This window comes from Aphis gossypii, chromosome 3, assembly GCF_020184175.1.
Source record: "Aphis gossypii isolate Hap1 chromosome 3, ASM2018417v2, whole genome shotgun sequence".
In the NCBI taxonomy this organism is placed as follows: Eukaryota; Metazoa; Arthropoda; class Insecta; order Hemiptera; family Aphididae; genus Aphis; species Aphis gossypii.
In genome coordinates, this window is record NC_065532.1 from 54,026,616 (window position 1) to 54,045,371 (window position 18,756).

The 18,756-nt window shown below is 24.4% G+C and overlaps 2 protein-coding genes across 2 annotated transcripts in view; both read right to left on the bottom strand.

Moving 5' to 3' along the window:
- Nucleotides 1–2,683, bottom strand: part of LOC114125141 (sodium/hydrogen exchanger 9B2-like) — an 88,527-nt gene extending 85,844 nt beyond the window's left edge. Inside the window, exon 1 of the mRNA XM_050204618.1 lies at nucleotides 2,674–2,683. The gene's annotated coding sequence lies outside the window, so the exon portion shown is untranslated. The remainder of the gene's footprint in view (nucleotides 1–2,673) is intronic.
- The window catches only part of LOC114125136 (cell adhesion molecule Dscam2-like), a 66,533-nt gene extending 57,979 nt beyond the window's left edge, over nucleotides 1–8,554 (bottom strand). The window contains 1 exon segment of the mRNA XM_050204622.1: nucleotides 8,405–8,554. The gene's annotated coding sequence lies outside the window, so the exon portion shown is untranslated.
- Between the last annotated feature and the right edge of the window lie 10,202 nt (nucleotides 8,555–18,756).

Here is an 18,756-nt window from a genome sequence, read left to right on the forward strand (position 1 = left end):
AATATGCTCCACGATGTACTCTTTAATTTTGTATGTATAAAAATCAAGATGATCGGATGAGTAGTTTCCAAAAACATACGTGACAAATATTTCCATTTTCACATTTATATACCTATATATATATATATTTATGATACGATTTTTGTTTTAACTTTTTTAGAAGATTAAAGTGCTTTAAATATCTGCTTTTTGCGTTAGTATTATTATTATTTTTTGTTTTACCGTATTTATTTATTTTTTTGATACAGTCAAAGCTACAAAAATAAAGCATGTAATATAACTATTACGTGTTTGTAACATATATTATGTATATTATATTATAAAATAGCACCATTAAATTAGTGTTGTTTAAAAATTAATTGCACAAGTATTTTAGATAAATGTTTGGTTTTTTTATACGATTAGTATAAACACTATTTACCGTCACGTGGAGGTCAGCTGTATATTATTTTCATTATTATATTATCGTTGAAAATCCTAGCGAATCTATCACTCATGGCCACTTATCTGAGGGAAACCATCGCTGCTGCCGCCACCACCACTATATCGTCGTCATTATTATAGGTACGCCAGGCCCATTTACTATAGATTCTGCCAAATGGACCGTCGGAATTTAGAGTTCGGGCTTTTAATGTCCTGTTTACTTTACAGTCCATTACCTCGTTCAGCGACTCGGTAGACGGGGAAAACTAAAACTCAGTCGGGCTCGCGGCTTACACATACACCTTTCCCGAGCACACGCATATACGTATTATACATACAACATCCACACACGCACGCACGTACGCAATACCGACCAACTACGAGTCGAAAACCTAAACCCCGAGTGGTGAGCGGGTATGGGGCCGAAAGAAGAGGGGTGTGTAATGTGCGCGCAACGACCTAGAGTAGTTTTTAATCATTACAAAGTTCCCCCCGTGGACGAGAGAACCATTATTGTAATGTTTTTTTTTCTTCCTCTTCTTCTTCAACTACTTCTATCGTCTCCTTCCCTTCGGTATAGTGCTTTTTCTTTGTCCGTCGCCAACCGGAATAGATTAACGGGTTCGATAATTAACGTTATACGCCATATAGCTGCACGGCGGTGATTACCACAAACCGATAAGATACACTTTACACGTAGGCACCTATATATGTAGAGTAGCTGCTTTTGGAAGTTGAAAAATGCGTATCTATGGGTAGCAGGTGAAGAGCTTGCGAAACAACTTGTGACGGAGAGCGCCGGTGACAAAAGGTTGTAGGTATGATGGAGGGGAAATGTTTGGTTTACATTCATACCAAATGAGCTTTGCGATCAGATAACCTCGCGCGCCGCCGGACACATGGCTTCCCATCAGTGTACATTATTATAGTACTTGATACACATTTCAAACCTTACACTCACCCTATACTTTGTATAGAATATATATATATATATATATATATATATACATAGCTAGATCGTAGGTTCGTTAATATACGTCGTTGTTGTTTTTTTAGTTTTTAATACCTACCTATCGGATATAGATAAACTATTTATAATTGAAACCTTTTTGTGGTTTTGTGTTTTTAGTTTTTTATACGCATGTGTATGTGCTTGTGTGTAACGAAACTTGAGTGTTGCAGTGGGGAATTAACTCGGAGTACATTTACACAGAGAGTCTAAATATCGAAATATATTTTTTAGGATTGAAAGTATATACAGTAACACGATATTCTTCGAAAAAATGTGATTCTACGTCAAACTATAAATTATAGGGTCAAAGAGTTACAAGTAAAAGAGAATACATATTATACATTATACATTTTGATACTACAAAATCAAAAATTCATTCTAGACATGAATATTTATAAGCGGTAATCGTAATTAATTATCAGTTCACAAAATGATATTGTATTTTAAATCATTTTTAATTATTATTATTGTTATTATTACAATTTACACAAAATAATTTATAAAAACATTAAAACAAAACATCTTCCTAAATAAAAATATTCTATAATTATAAATTATAATGATGATCATATAAATACATATACATTAGCATTTTTTTTAACCATATTTTAATTATACTCACTTTAAATTTTATAATGTGTATCTTTTATTGAATTAAATTATTAATATTTTTAAAGTAATAAAATAAAAATATAAAATAAAATAATGATAATAAAAATAATAATATAAAATATAAATAATAAGTTGGCTATTTTATGTACATTTAACTATTTATTTAAAACGTTTTACTGTATAGAAAATAATACTTTTTCTTTCTTATTTTCCATTGTATATTTTTATCATTTTTTTTATAAATAATCAACAAGTCCTGTATTTTAGATTTTAATTTATATTTAATTTTTAAACGCAATGTGAAATTTAAAAAAATATCGTAATTGTTAAAAGAAAATTTAAAACAGAAGTTATGAACATTTCTAATTTATTTTGGCTTTATTTTTTTGTTGATAAAAAATACACAACTTTTAAATACAACAAAAAATTATTAATATAATTTTGATTTGTAAATTACTGAATTGTGATAAGAATGACTTCAATTTAGATAAATAATAAATATGTTAATCAACATAATGTTAATAGGTAAATATTATGATACGAAAACAAATTAAACTTTTTATCAATATATTAATCACAAGTTATATTCAAAAATTATAAATAATAATGGACATTTAACTCTAATAATATATTGATTAATTTCACCAACCCATTAATATACTCTTCATAAAAAAACTCTCGCAACCTTGATAATTATTGTGATTAAATCCTTTGTTGTTAAAACAAAATATTGTGTGTTTAATATATTTAATACACAGTAACATTGTTTTTTATACTATAATAATGTCTAGTATTTATACTGTAATATAAATACGCCGACACAGCTAAAGTAAACCCAATTGAATCATTGAGAGGATATTCATAACGATCCTGTTTTCGAGATAAAATATGTGATGAAATAATGAATTCTATAACATAATATTATTTTTAATAAAATCAATATAAATTCTACACTTTACGAAGTTTACCTCATATATTGTGCATAATATAATAAGTTTCTAATTACTATTTGCATATTTTTTTTTTTATAACTATTAATTATATTATAGATTCAACATTATTGAAATATCTATTCAATTATATTGAAATCTTGTAATGTGTGTAATATACATATTATAAACTATGATTCTACATTTCTACATATAATATTATGTAAAAAAAATACATAGAATGATAGATTATTAGTCACATGATTACATTTATTCAATGTACCAAAATAATTTACATGTTAATATTAACATTTTTAAATTTCGTAAATGTTGTCTCGAGGGTTATAAAAATAAGATTATTCCAATATTATATATGTATTTACATATATCTATTTAGTTCGAATTGTATCTTTTGACAATATATAATACTGATTGGCTATATATTTTTTCGATTCCTGAAGTATAACATTTTATGTAAAAAAAAAAATAATAATGCTCTCAGGAAGAATGAAATCCAATTACCCAACACAACAAACCGTAAAATCATATAATATTGCACTGGTAATATTTATATTCCTTTTTAGTTAGTTTGAGGGGTGAAGTATAATATTCAATGTAACAAGAATGCGTGTAATATTATCTGTTCTGAAGTACCCACTTTTCACATCCGTCAAAATGAAAACATCGAAATTTGTCTCTAGAGAACAATTTACATGTTCCTCCCCCTCGAGTTAAGACGGTAAGTACATTTAAATTTATACAAATAATATATGGAATAAGTACATTACACAGTATTCATTACGTTCATTTGATGACTGGTATAAAATATAGTGTTGTTAGCTAAATACGTGATTAGGAATTTAGCTGTTTGAATAGGTACTATTGTAATTAAATGAACGAATTTAGATATATATTATATATGTGTATTTAAATAAAAGTAATTATATCATATACAATATTTATTTTATTTAACTTATAGGTAGTAAAATTAATAGTTTACTTTAGTATAAGTAATATGAAAATAATAAGTCATAAAAAATTATCACATAACTTGATTTATAATATCAAATTATTAATTTTAATAATAAACGATATAGTTTTAGTTTTAATTTTAATTTTAGAACAAAACATTTTGATAAAAAAAAATTATTCTGAAAGTATATGAAATACAATAGGTTCTAGAATATTATAATGCATGACACATATATTTTAAATCATAAAAACTTTAAATGATGAAAAATAATTGTAAAAGATTAGTTGATGAACTCTAAAAATATTAAGGAGATTTAACTTTAAACGAATCATTTTCGATAATTATTTTTAAACCGGATGATTTTAATTTATTTAATAAAGAATAATATTTTAGCTAAAATTTAATTATATAATACATAAAATACCTATAAAATTGTATTTCTTAACTCACTATTAATAAGAATATTAAATCTAAAGTATTTATTTAAATTAGTAATAACATATTTAACCTAAATCTAGGACGTGCCGATTTTTTTATATTATATAGCTGTATTAAGTTATTATGTTTAAATAAAATGCATCTATACATTTAAAGTCAGCAAATACATGTATATAAAAATTTAAACTATAGAATAGAATAGAATAAAATAGAATAAAATGTAAAATTACTCACGAAAATAAATTTAAAAATTAGTCTTGTTATACAGGTAAATAAATATTTCTGAAATTAAATATTTGTACATATTGTACAAATTTTTGCGGAACTATAGTGTTTTCATTCCCACCGGAAGGCCAATATAGTGAGTCGAAAGCTGTTACAGTTGTGTGTATATGTGTATGGTTGTGTGCGTGTACGGGCTTAGACCTTTTCCGTGTCATACACATAATAATAAATGGTTTGAAAAACGATTGGCGAGCATATACATACGGAAACACTCACACACGCTCATATAAATACACATGCAGACATACACATTTTATTACACCATTAGCCAGGCTTCGAGGGATTATTTTAGATTTTACACGAAATCTGATTGTACTTTTTTTAAAACTCATTTATGTGTGTAGAACTTTTTTTACAAGTAGTATTAATATATTCCTGTAATGACAGAAAATCTCGGAAACAAAATTATATTCTTACTCGAATGTTGATGTTTTTGGAATTTATTCATTCCTACAGAAAATTACGTAGACTACAATTGCTAATAAAACATAATGTTACATATAATTTTCTAGTTGAAAAACTTATATTATTCAATTACCTACTGCATTGTAATATATTTTTTAGGCAGATCGCAGATGATGTTATAAAATACATTTTTTTTTTTTAATAGAATACTATTCTCTAAAGAATATTAAAATAAAAAATCTATTATATCTCTCATTTTATAATTATGTTTTTAGATACCTTGTAGATAAAAATTATTATATTTTGTAATATTGTACATTTTAATTAAAATGTATAATAATAATATATTAAAATGAGTTAATGACTATGAGCTGTGATGGATTTGACTAGAAAAAAAAATAAATTCAAGGAATAAAATAGGATTGTTTTAATTATTTCTGTATAAAATAATACATTTAAGTATTTATCAAACTTTATAACAATACAAAATGATCCACAAACAATTTATTGTTCAAATAATTAGGTATATTAGGTAATCAAACATAAATCATAACTCTGTAATATACATAAACTGTTCAATCTCAAAATATAAAAATGTTATACCATCAACATCAAAGTAATAACCGTCGTTAACAAAACTTTGAAAGTATTTTCAGCAGTATGTTGTTGTTTACTAATTTATGTTTATTATTATTATCAATATTTTTAAAACAACGTTAAAGCATGAACACAGGGAAACTTTGAACGGTTATAATTTTTAAATATAACCCTTAAATTGTGTTGTATAATATCTATGGGAGATTTTTAAAATTTAATTTAAAAATACCTAATAATACATTAAGTTAGTAATACGAAATATTATTGAATTTTAATTTTATTTAAGTTAATCTGTGAATTTAGATATAAGTAGATTAAAATAATTTCTGTAGAATGTATCAAAATAAATCATTATAATAAATTATGTTATCCAATGTTAGTAAATAAAACGCAAATATACAAGTACAATGTAAATTTAAAAAGCAAATAAACAACACTAAAGAGCATTATATTTGACACAGAAAATGTCTATAATATCTAGTGCACAGGTATATATTGAATGGATCCGGAGCAAGTCCCTTTTGAAAAAATTTAATAATTTATGTTCGATGCACATAGTTTTATTTCTATGGTAAACATTTATATGTATTACATTTTCTCGTAAGAGACTTTTATATAATTTATTGGTATTAACCATCCAACTAAACATAAAGAAACGTGTATGTACTTTTATGTTCCCTTGAATAAATGTTATAATGTTCACGTAGCAGATTTAAAGGACCTAATATCACATTTTTGGTCTTGTAATCAAATTCCACCTTAAATATAATATAATAATATTATCATGTTGAAAATATTTGACACACACAACAATACACTGTACAATATTGTATATTTAGCAGTGTGTAGCATTTAAGTATAAATACAAAAGAAATCAGTATAGTGGATTAAAATCAAAAAAAAAATATATTTTTATAAATTTAAATATTTAATTACTAGATTTGTAACTCAGTCTTTGAAGAATGTCAATTAATTTATTATATTTTGAATACATGTTATGATTTTTCGTAAACCACGTAGGTAAACTTCTGAATACTAATTTCTCAAAATTTACTTTCAGAATATAATTTGATTGTTATTATAGTTATGGAATATATATATATTATATAAATTATAAATTATTATATTATATAGATAATATTATAATAATAGATCTGGTTAAAAATATCTCACATATAACAACATAATATTATTAGAAATAAATAAACTATGATATCTTTAAAAACTTATTTGACATTTTATAGTCCCATTGTTATTTTGAGTATAATTATGTATCTATATATAATTATACATTGTATATGTATTGAATACTAAATAAAATATTTGTATATTATAGTATTTATAGATAGAACTTTTCGATAACAACTCTTGAGTAATAGATAGGTAATGAACGTTTTGTATTTCAAAGCAAAAATGCGTTTCAGTGACAATATAAAAATTAAAATTAAAATGCAACAAAATATTATAATAAATTATTTTTCAATAAAATGTTTTGTTTAATAGTTAAGTATTAGTCATTACATAAATATAATAAAACTACTATAATTTGAAGTTATATACCAAATTCGATAATTAAAATTATAAGTATTTCATTTAAAATAATAGATAAGTATTATAATATTGATTAAGAGTTAATATAACCAAATAGTTTGATTTAAAGTAATTTTCTTATATAATTTTTAATTATATTGGTAATATACAGAAATTAAATATTCTATCCTTAGATAAGATTATAACGTTAATTTTTTTGATTTTAACACATTATTATCTACATAATAAGATTTATTACATACATTTTAGGAAAACAAATGTCACAAACAAACATAAAATATACTTATTGATAATACGGGGTGAATCACTAAGCATATTCCCCATCTTTTTTTCACGATATCATACTACATCAATTTATTTAAATTTCGATTTTTAAATAAACGTTAAGACCGTATTCAAATACTTAGATTTATTTTACCATTTATGAGTATCTTGTGGGGCAAAAACTTTTTTATTCAAATAAGAGCCAGGCTTGTTAACTGTTAATGATGTTTTTGAAAATATTTATACTTCGAAATCGAAATTTAAATGAGTAATTTCTGAATTATTAAACTTTATGTTCTAAGAATAATGGTTTTATATAATAAAAACTATATTTATAACTTATTTAATTTAAAATAATTAACAGGTATAAATTACTATAATTTTCAAATTATCGTATTTAAAGTTAATACAATTTTCGAATTCAAATTCATATAATTCAATATTTTCAAAAAAATCATGTTTTCAACAATTTACAATCACAAAAGGGTGTTTTTTTATTTAAAAAAAAAACATATACTTGAAGATAAATGGTTTTTAGATAAATATAAAAATCTTAATTTTAATAAATGCATTGGTAATTGAACGAATAAAATGAAATGAGCGTGCTAAATAAATCAAATCTGAGATCAAATAAATTATATCGTCATAACGAACTTCTCAGAAATATTAAATATACTATTAATAGTTATTTATACCATAATAAGAATTTAATGCCCGATTCAATATAGCTATATGATAATACTATTATTATTATTTATTATGTGCTATAGAACATAAAACAAAAAACGAAATAAATACCTAGTAGGTACACATTATAGTATTTTTATCGTGTTTTACATTTTCTAATAACCATCAATTGAAATGATAATGGAATAGAGAAATAATAAAAATAATATACAAATATATGGGACTTACGTGATACAAGACGATTTTGGTAACTATCGTGTTTTTGACAGCGCACTACCCTGCCCCGGGCAGTTCGGGGGGGTACTGACACGTTTGGGAGCCGGTTCGCGACTGCTTGCCGCCGTGGCGACGAACGTGCTTTGAACGGCGGCGTACGCGCCACCAACGACGACGCCGCCGTTGCAGTAAAATTGCCCCGTTTTCCAACGAACCACCCCTTGCCGCCAACCCCCCTAAAATGGTCTGTTGGCGTGTAATCTCTTACCCGCCAAACGTTCGTACATTATAAACTCCGTCCGAAAATGTATTATGACATAAATGATTCAATTATGTATTTTTATGTTTTACTATGGGTTCCAAATCATCATTCGTTATAACTTATACGCACATTGCATATCATTCTCCAATGAAAAATTAATTTATTAGGTATTGTTATTTATTACTTTGTTGCTAATTACCGTCACTTTAATTGGATATACTTTGTGTTTATGAAAGTGTGATAATATTGTAATTTATCTTTAATAATTTTAGTAAAACATTTAAAATACATAAGTACACGCAGATGCGCTATCATGCATTCTATACCTACACAAGAACTAATCTAACTAACCAAGTTTAAATGTATTACATTATACATATTTTATAATATGTTTGAAATTTTAACATAAATAAAAAAATTAAATTAAAATTCTACAAATATTTAGATTCAATAATACCATCAGCTTATAATGTAGCAAGGTTAAATAAAAACATATTTTTGTTAATTTAGTAATAAACTATAGAACGTATTCAATACTAAATAGGTTTTGATGTTCAACTTTTTTTGTTTAAAAATATAATGTTATCCTTTAGAAAAGTGATTTTTAAATAAATTGACTAAAAGTTATAAAATAAATAAATAATATAAACAAATAATTTAAATAAAAATGTAATAATAATATCAGTAACAATTTTAGATTTTGGGTGATAAATATTGTACCTATTGATTTTACAATAATGTACTTTTGTTTATACATTTTCCTATGAATACTTTTTTGGGTAAAATAATTACTCAAAAAGTTAGCGCCTTTTGATAAGATCAAAATCGAAACTTTAACAGTAGTTTCTCTGAATATATGAACAAAGTACTGAAAACTATAGTTATAACTTATAATAATAATATTTTTGAAAATGTGTCATCAAAATCATTTTTATATTGTTACCATTACTTCCGAGTTCCAAGTTTAACATTACAACAACAACTATGTAGTGCAGAGTATATTATAGTGAAACATAATGAGAAACCAACACATTATAATAGTGTATCTTTATCATATTTGGTTTTCTTTGTATTATTGAATTTCACTTGAAAAACAAGCCTTTATTTGATTCGTTTTTTAAAAATGTTCAATTATTTATAGTCATATATTTTTATTGAAACATATATTAAATTCATGATATAGGTGTGGGTCCTATCTATAAGGGAGAATGTGAGAGAATTTATGAAGTGCGATTATTTTTTTTTTTAAATAAATATATTTTTATGTTAGCTGGTAAATAATATTCTGATTTAAGAAAATATATTTGAAATATAATACTTTATTTACAATAATGATATTTAATTAATAAACTACCTACTGACTACAAAATATAATTAAATTTTAAGTTATATTTTAAATAGCGTTAAAATTGTTAAGATTTATACAACAATTCTTCATTAAGTGCTCATTTTATAGACACTAAACTTTAATACTTGCTTGTTTTAAAAAATATTTAGTATATATTATTGTAATGTGAAAACTGAAAATGTATTAAAAATATAATATTTAGAAATTATAAAATATTACGACTCGTTCTTTTATAGTACATATTATATAAAATATATTATCAAAAATACTACGTACATACCAACCAATATTATGCACTTATATTTTTAATAATTAGTAGTCATTGTCATTATAGTGAACAATATATTAATGATATAATTTTATTTGGATGTAAATGAAAAATGTAAATTATATTTGTAAAATATCACCATTATATAGTGTGCCTACGTTCCACTTCCATCTTCCATCTTGTTACTTGAGACTTGAAAATAATAATTCATAGAATTATATTTATATAACACACCTACATGTATTCAAATTTAAATTATTTTGATATATAATAGCGATGTATGAATAATGTATTATGTATATATATTCAAATAACGATATGATGATGTTTAATCATATTCAGTGGCGCACGCTGAGTTTTATTTTTGATGCGAAGAGAGAGGTGATGAAAATAGTGTGATCCTACCAATAAATAATTCAAATGTCTTTAGTAATTTTCATTAAATACTTAAAAAATAATTTTGAAAGATATTTAAAGGGTAGAAAATAGTGCACTTGCATTATGTACTTTACTAAATTTATTATTTGTACAAATATTATGTATAATCAATATAAATAATTTCTTCAATGATTATAATGCAAGATCGTCACCATACAGTTTTTTAATATTTTAAAATATTACCATATTGTATTAATTAAGGAGTTTTGTTAGATTATTTTTCTGTAAATTATGTAGTAGATAATAATTTTACAAATTTATGGACGTATTATTTTTAATATAAAAAATTAAATAATCCAACAACTACGCATTTGAATTTTGATTTTTATACCTCGACATTTCTAAAAGAATTGATCGTTAATTGTAAAAAAGAGAAATTGTTATTTGAAAAACTAAAGTTTAAATCTCAACGGGAAAATCCTTAAGTACCTAGTACAAGAATTTGAAAATATAGTCTTTAAGTATATATTTTAAAATTTCAAAAATTAGATTTTAAATCACTGTATTATTGAAGAAGAAACAGAGTGTGCTTATTGAATCACCCTGTTTTATGTTTATTAACCTAAGGAACATTATTATGACAATAGTCAATAACATCTTTATATATCATTTTCTTTAAGAATGGTATAGGTACTTAGTTCTTTCTTTCATTTTTTTTTCATAGTATTCTTGGAAACTAATGAGAATTGAGAAATGGAAAAAGTTACCTCCCAAAGTACAATACATTCTAACAAGTATTATGTTTTATTTTCAATCTTTAGATAGATACTACGTTAAAATATTTAAGCATTTTCATTTATTCTCACAAAAAATAGGTACAAAAATATACCACGTTCATTGTATCAAAAACCATCGCTGAGTTTAAATCAAAATTTAAAATAACAAAACAACAAAAAAGAAAAATAATTCTAAATAATGTTGTAATCAAACAACATTCAAATAATTTCCATTAATGGAAACATATAATATAATTCACGTAAATGAACATTTATCAGCAGGGAACGCAGTTTCCTTTTATTTTTTCAGCTTTGAGTGCGTATGATTACTAAGGAATACTAATCGAATTTGAAATGTAACTACTAATATACTAAATTTCTTATAAAAGGAACTAACTTTTATTGAATATTTAGATCTCAAATTATGTAATTTTTGTTTTTATTGGGTTTTTTTATCTAAAATTATGTAATAAACAATAGATAATCAAATAAAAATCCAGAGAATTTTCTTTTCTGTCCACTATCAATTATATCATCATTAAGTAGATCATTGAAATAAATAAGCTAAATTTTAATTTAATTATAAATTATTGCACAAAAAAAAAATCTGAACGGAGATGATGTGACAGCTGACAATCTATATTTTTTAAGATATTTTATAATTTATTTTTCTAATGCAGTTTTATACATACATTACAAATACATATAATGAACTATTTTTTATCAAATACCTATAAAATAACAGTTCAAATAACAATCGTACAGCCTCCTACAAAGTATACCCATCTAACAAATATCTGAATAAAAAAAAAAAAAACCAAACAAGGTAGAACCACAAACACAAAAGTCTTGCACTCATCGTCACATCATCAAATCCCATTTGGGCCCATCGTATGTTACTATGCTAACATAACTGTAGCTCAGCCTAAAAACAGTATTACAATACAATTTCTAGTTTCCTGACCGAAATTAGAGCCTTATTAAACCATGCATTTTTTTTTACACATGTTCTTATAAATAAGCTCACAATGTATTCCCCATAATTATTATCTAAATCCATTTTTCAATATCTAACATATTGATGTAACTATAAACTATTTATAATTATTAGTACAATAATATAATAACATTATATTATCTAATATTTTTATTTATTATTTATTTTTTAATTATGTTCAATGTACAAACTATAAAACTTGATGGTTATATTATTATGTAATTGCCAAATATTTAATTTTATATTATTAATAGTTTTTAACTAGAAGCTAATAAAAAAAAAAAATAATAATAATAAACAATATTATTATTATGAACTATTATTTTTGATAACATATCTATGTAAAAAATCAACACCAACATAAATATGTATCTTTTAAATAGTGTTAATATTATGCACTATAAAAATTAAAAAATTTAAAATGTTGATGTTTTGAAATTATCTTTGTATGTACACAAAATAACAATATGCATAATGGAAAAAAATTTTAAATTACTAATGTTATACAGTATAAATATATTTTATTAATAATTTAAAATTAAAATAATTAAATACAAAATCGTTGAAAAAATCATGTCTATTTTTGTATACTTTTCATATTTGTTTATAGAATGTATTGTAGTAATTTTCTTAAAAGGAAATTTGTGGTTTTGAGTATGCTAATATTATAACTTCTTAATATGTATAAGATTGATAAAACAACGATAGAATCTGAATGTACACAATTGGGTATCTAATAAAAATGCGTATACCATTAAATATTATATAATTTATAACAAGAAATAAGACTAGCACAATAATAATATGTTATACAGAAATATGGTTAAAAAATCATATAAATAGAAGAAACTTATATAGAGTAATTTTTCATGCCGAAATACTCTTAGTCAAAAATAAATACTACCTACGCGATGTAAATTGTTGAGATAAATGAAAAAATATTACATACTTTTGTCATGAGATGACTTAATCATCATCATACGATATTACTTCGTGAATAATATCGTACACATTTTTTTGTAGTTTTTTACAGTTTTCTAACGATATCCCAATGTCCCTACAATGTATAGATAAAAAATACTTGAAGAAAATAGGATACTTAATTCGAGAATCGGAGAATAAAGTTACCAGCTGTTAATCTAATATACTAGGTATATGTACATTGTATATGTATAAATGTTGACCAAATATTCTATTTTTCAATTTTAATTACAATTATTTTATTATTGTATAATAATTGTATTAGGTCTGACATAATCTAAACAGTAATTACATACTTATAATAGGTTAAAATTGGTGCATATTTACATTCCCAATAAATAAATTTACAAAATTTACAAATAAATAGGTATTAAAATTATAAATTATAACTATGCTAAAATTTAAATCCCATTATAATATTTAACAGTTTTACATAATATTATGATACTTAGCTTAAGTTTATTTAAATATGCCTTCAGAATGATAATGTTATTATTAAAATAGTATGCACGAGCAGTGTAAAAATCGATTAACATTTTGATGTTATTATTTTTTACACCGTATAATATGTTTTTAAGTCCATTTTATATTGCTTCAATCAAGGAAAATGTAATTTCTTTTTTTTTCATGAAAAAAAAAATATCATGAGGATTTCAAATGCTTTTTTTATTTATTATCTTATAATTTAGAGACTCTAAATAGATATAATCGTAAAAATCTAGATCAATTGGTAAGTAAATATAATGGAAATTTGGGTACTACAAAGACTTTTGTCGTTTTTATTTTTTCGACGATGTTCAAAAGAAAACCCTTATTATTGACTTACCGGATGTAGTGAATTTTCCTGGGAACTTTTACCAATCAGACGTTAAATCCGTTCTTGAACTATTGATCCTCTCATTGCTCCCCACCATAGTTATTATCATGTTTCTTTTGACGACCAATGTGGAAATAATGATCTGGTTAACCAACAACCGAACACCTGACAATTTTTTTTGAGAATATACGTGCTCAACAAGTATCGTTATCAATAAATGAGCACTGTATAAATGTTTGAAACTATTGGTTTTATTTAATTTATTTTTATCGTATTTGTGTTCCATTTTTTTACTATAGAAAATTAAAAATTTTACTTAATGATTTATTCTTTGAGAATTTCTCAGATGGAAAAGAAACTGCAGAGAATGATTTCGAATTTGGGTCACTGATTTTAAATGCAATTTAACTAATTATAATACGAAATTATGAGTTATGATGAAAGTATAACACATCTATTAACAGTTTTAAAACTATATTCATAATGTAAATATTTTCCTACTGAAAAACGAATAGTTTATGTTAAGTATGTTAGTATTTTAATATTTAATAAATTCAATAAAAGTTTCAAATTTATTAAAAACATAATCAATAATTTATAAATTGTAATTAACTATCAAGTCTCAAATTTTTTACTTAAAATATATTTTAGATCTAAAATTAATATTTATATAAGAACATAATATAGTTCATATTGATTTGTCATCAAATATTATACGACCTAAAAAAGCGATGAAGTCGAAGAACTCAATGGACCGGTAGACGGTGGTGTATATGCGTTTGATGTTTAAAACAACTTTATACATTATTACTTTTAAATTCTTTTCGAATGACTACACACTATGTAGTTGGTTGAACTAAATATTACAATAGTTGATATTAATATATACCTTATAGAAACTTCAAATCTTCTATTAACGAATTTACAAATATCAAAGAAACCAACAAATCCAGTGAACTCAATCTATCTGATGTGTAAAATGTTTCAAATTTATCTCGTCACTGAGGAGATCGCTTTATTATATATGTTTAACTTAAGTTGCAAGAAGAATCATTAGAACGAAAAACGATTCTGAATGAAGGAGGTGAATGAATCATCGTTTACTCCTAAGGATAGATTATTTTATACATCATATTTATAAAATAATAATAATAACTATTATTTCTTAATTCCGTAACTTGGACTAATTTTTACAAAAAAATCTTATACAATATTAACGAACGTACAGTAGAATGACACGCAATGGTTCATCATATAAATAACGTGAAACTAGTATAAATATTTAGGAAATATTATTATCATGTAAAAAAAATAATATTACAAAATTTTGTAAAAAATTTTCAAGAAGCAACGATAAATATTTTTAGAATTACAAAAAAAAAAATAACCAAAATTGTTTCAGGAAAAATCAAAAAAAGAATGTCATTTATTATTTAAATATCCATTAAATTTTATTAAATTTTAATTTTTTTTCTACAATCTATACCTTAGGGATACAATAGATTTATATAATTAGTGTAGACTACATACAAATTGATTTCATTAAAATTCGTACTGAATTAATAATATAATTAAGTATTTAAAGGAGATACGTGATGTGAAAAGTCATTCACTAATAATAATGACACTCACCGATTGACTCTTTATATTTTTTTATTTTATAAATTATTTAGACTATGCGTGGGAGAGGATCAAATTAGCTGAGGGGAGGAAATGTACAAGTAGAAATTTTAAATTAAAAAAATATATAAGACATGCTATTGTCTACATTCTACTAATGTAAAAAAGAAACATATTTATTAAATTATATAGCATATTGACTTAAAAAAATGATGGCATAAAAATAAAGTTAAAAAAATAGGGAATTGCCTATGAAAAATTCAAAAATATCAAAAAATTATTTTAAAATTATACCATGTCCTAAAAATTATTAAAAATAGTTTCAGCATTAATGTTTTTTTTAAACGAAATTATCTAATATAGCCATAAACTTGTACTGCTTGAATTTTCATTGATTTTCTTTTTTCCAATTACCTAATAAGAAAATTCTGAGAATTTCATACTTTTGAGCACTAAAGAAAAGTGACCTGTAAATCAAATATGATACATAAAACTATCTTCAATATTGAAGATTTAATTGTTATGCTCCAAAAAGTGTTTGTTTTAAACAAAAAATAAAATAAAATATATCGTTGTTAGACCAGAACATTCATCACTCTACTCAGAACTTACAATAATGAATAATTACATAATCTTATACATAACTAGTTAATCAAAATATTACTAATAAATTATGTTTAATGAATATTGAACGATTTTTTTTCTTTTTTTTTACTAACTATTTTTTTGTATTTTATAAATAATATAATAATATTAGTTCAAAATTTGTCTACTTATATAACATGTTCAAAATTAGACCCGGTTTCAAATTTAAAAAAAGTATAAAAGTAGAAGGTTCATTAAATGTTTTATGCTAATTAATTAACAGCTGATAATAATTTGCCCAAAACAAGGTTAAAATACAGATTCAAAGGAATATCGTTTCTAAAAATGTAATTAACATTTTCTAATTAAAATAAGAAACAGAATGTAGTACACGGAAAACCGAAATTGCTATAATATTAAAAGACTTTGGGAGAAATGAAAATAATTCAAAACTGAAAAAAATATAAAAAAACCAATTTAAGCTGTAAACTCTTTTATGTCTCACAATACATTTTATACTATACATCATTTTAGTTAAAGCGTTGTAGCTTAATTAAACAATACACTCCAGTTTTGTAATTCACATGACTTCACTTTAAAGTATCGAAAATATATAGAATTATTAATAATAGTTTAATTAAATTAATCAAATATATTTACAACTATGATGATTTGTTTGAAAATAATAGTTCATATATTATCAAAGTATACAACTTATATATAAAAAAAAAATAGTCAATATAGATGTAGAATCACCATAATATAGTACCTATATTATAATTTTAGGTACCTACTCGCTAATATTTATATTAGTTGCGGATTCTTTTGAGGTAATAAAACAGCTTTAACTTCATAATTTTAATTTATAAAACATTATTTTAGTATTATATATTTTATCGCAACTGAAAACTTATTTTATAAATATATAAGTACTTTATACTCAAATAAAATCTCTGTATTGAAAAAATAAAAATGTAAAGTTATTCAATTAAATTATAATAGATTAACTACCTACTAAAATATTATTGCATATAACTTTCTATATTTTCCTAAACATTGGCAACAATATTATTTTTTGTAAAAATGCTATGATCAAAAGTGAATGAAACACATTTAATGTAAGCTATAAATTTGTTAAAAATTGGATTTGAAAAGCTACTGCCTAAAAGACTTTCCATCCGGTCAACGAAACCGTAGTTCAATGTTTATAACTCGTATACCCTTCCACCCTCCACACATCAAGCAATGTCTAGACAACATTCGTCACAGATAAAAATAAAATTCATAGATTTGAACATTGTGCGACATCCGCATTGAAACTTGAAAAAAATGACAAGTCTTGTCCGGCCCACGCATTTTCTTTTCACTTATATCTTTATTGAACCATGTATATAATAATATGTATACACAAATGTATATATGTACTTTATAAAGATTTTACAGTCAGTTTTCGTGCTGCTACCGGGACTCGTTAAGCGCATCACTTAAATTTCATTTTTTCCAGTACGACAGGTAGCAAAAATATCCATCAATGCGGACATATTGAACTTTCGATGTACCTACTACCTATAGCACACGCGTTTATATCCTACACGAAATATTTATCGTATAAATATGACACGATTTTTTTTACCTATATCGAGCATAGGTATAAAGCCTTTTTTCTGTTTTTTTTTTCCTACTTCGTTCGATCTGCCATCGGCTTCCGCCGTCGGTATGGGAGTTTTTTTATGTAGCCAATTTATTGTGGGTCATCATTCGCCCGGGCGGAGAAGATACATCGTCGTCGGCAGTACATATATATATATATATATATATGTATATTATTATATATGTACACTGCACACCAGCCACACACACGCACACAACACTAGCCTAAGGCGGAATCAATCTTTTACAATTTCCTCGCACCGCCAATTTTCGACGAAATCAATATGGATTATGTGTGAGCGGTGCGGAGCTCGTCGCCAATACAGGGAAATCGAGAGGGTGAGAGAGAAAAGAGTGACAGAGAGAGATCGAAAAAAATATATATGGAGAGAGAGAGAGACATACGGACTGACAAAAAGAAAGCGTAGGAGGGAACGAGTGCGAGCGAAAAAAATGAGCATACTGTTGGCTGCGAAAATAAGTTAAGCCTTATATAAGCTTATTTTTCTCAATGCAAGAAACGGATAAACGGATTTGTGTGCGAATATGAGAAAAAAATGTATAGTCGGAGACGACTAGAAAGGTATTATTATGCGCAGATACCGAGGATATAATAATAGTGGTATCGCGTTAACGCTTAATGCAGCTTTAATGTCAATTTAAAACGATCCTTGTGGAAAAA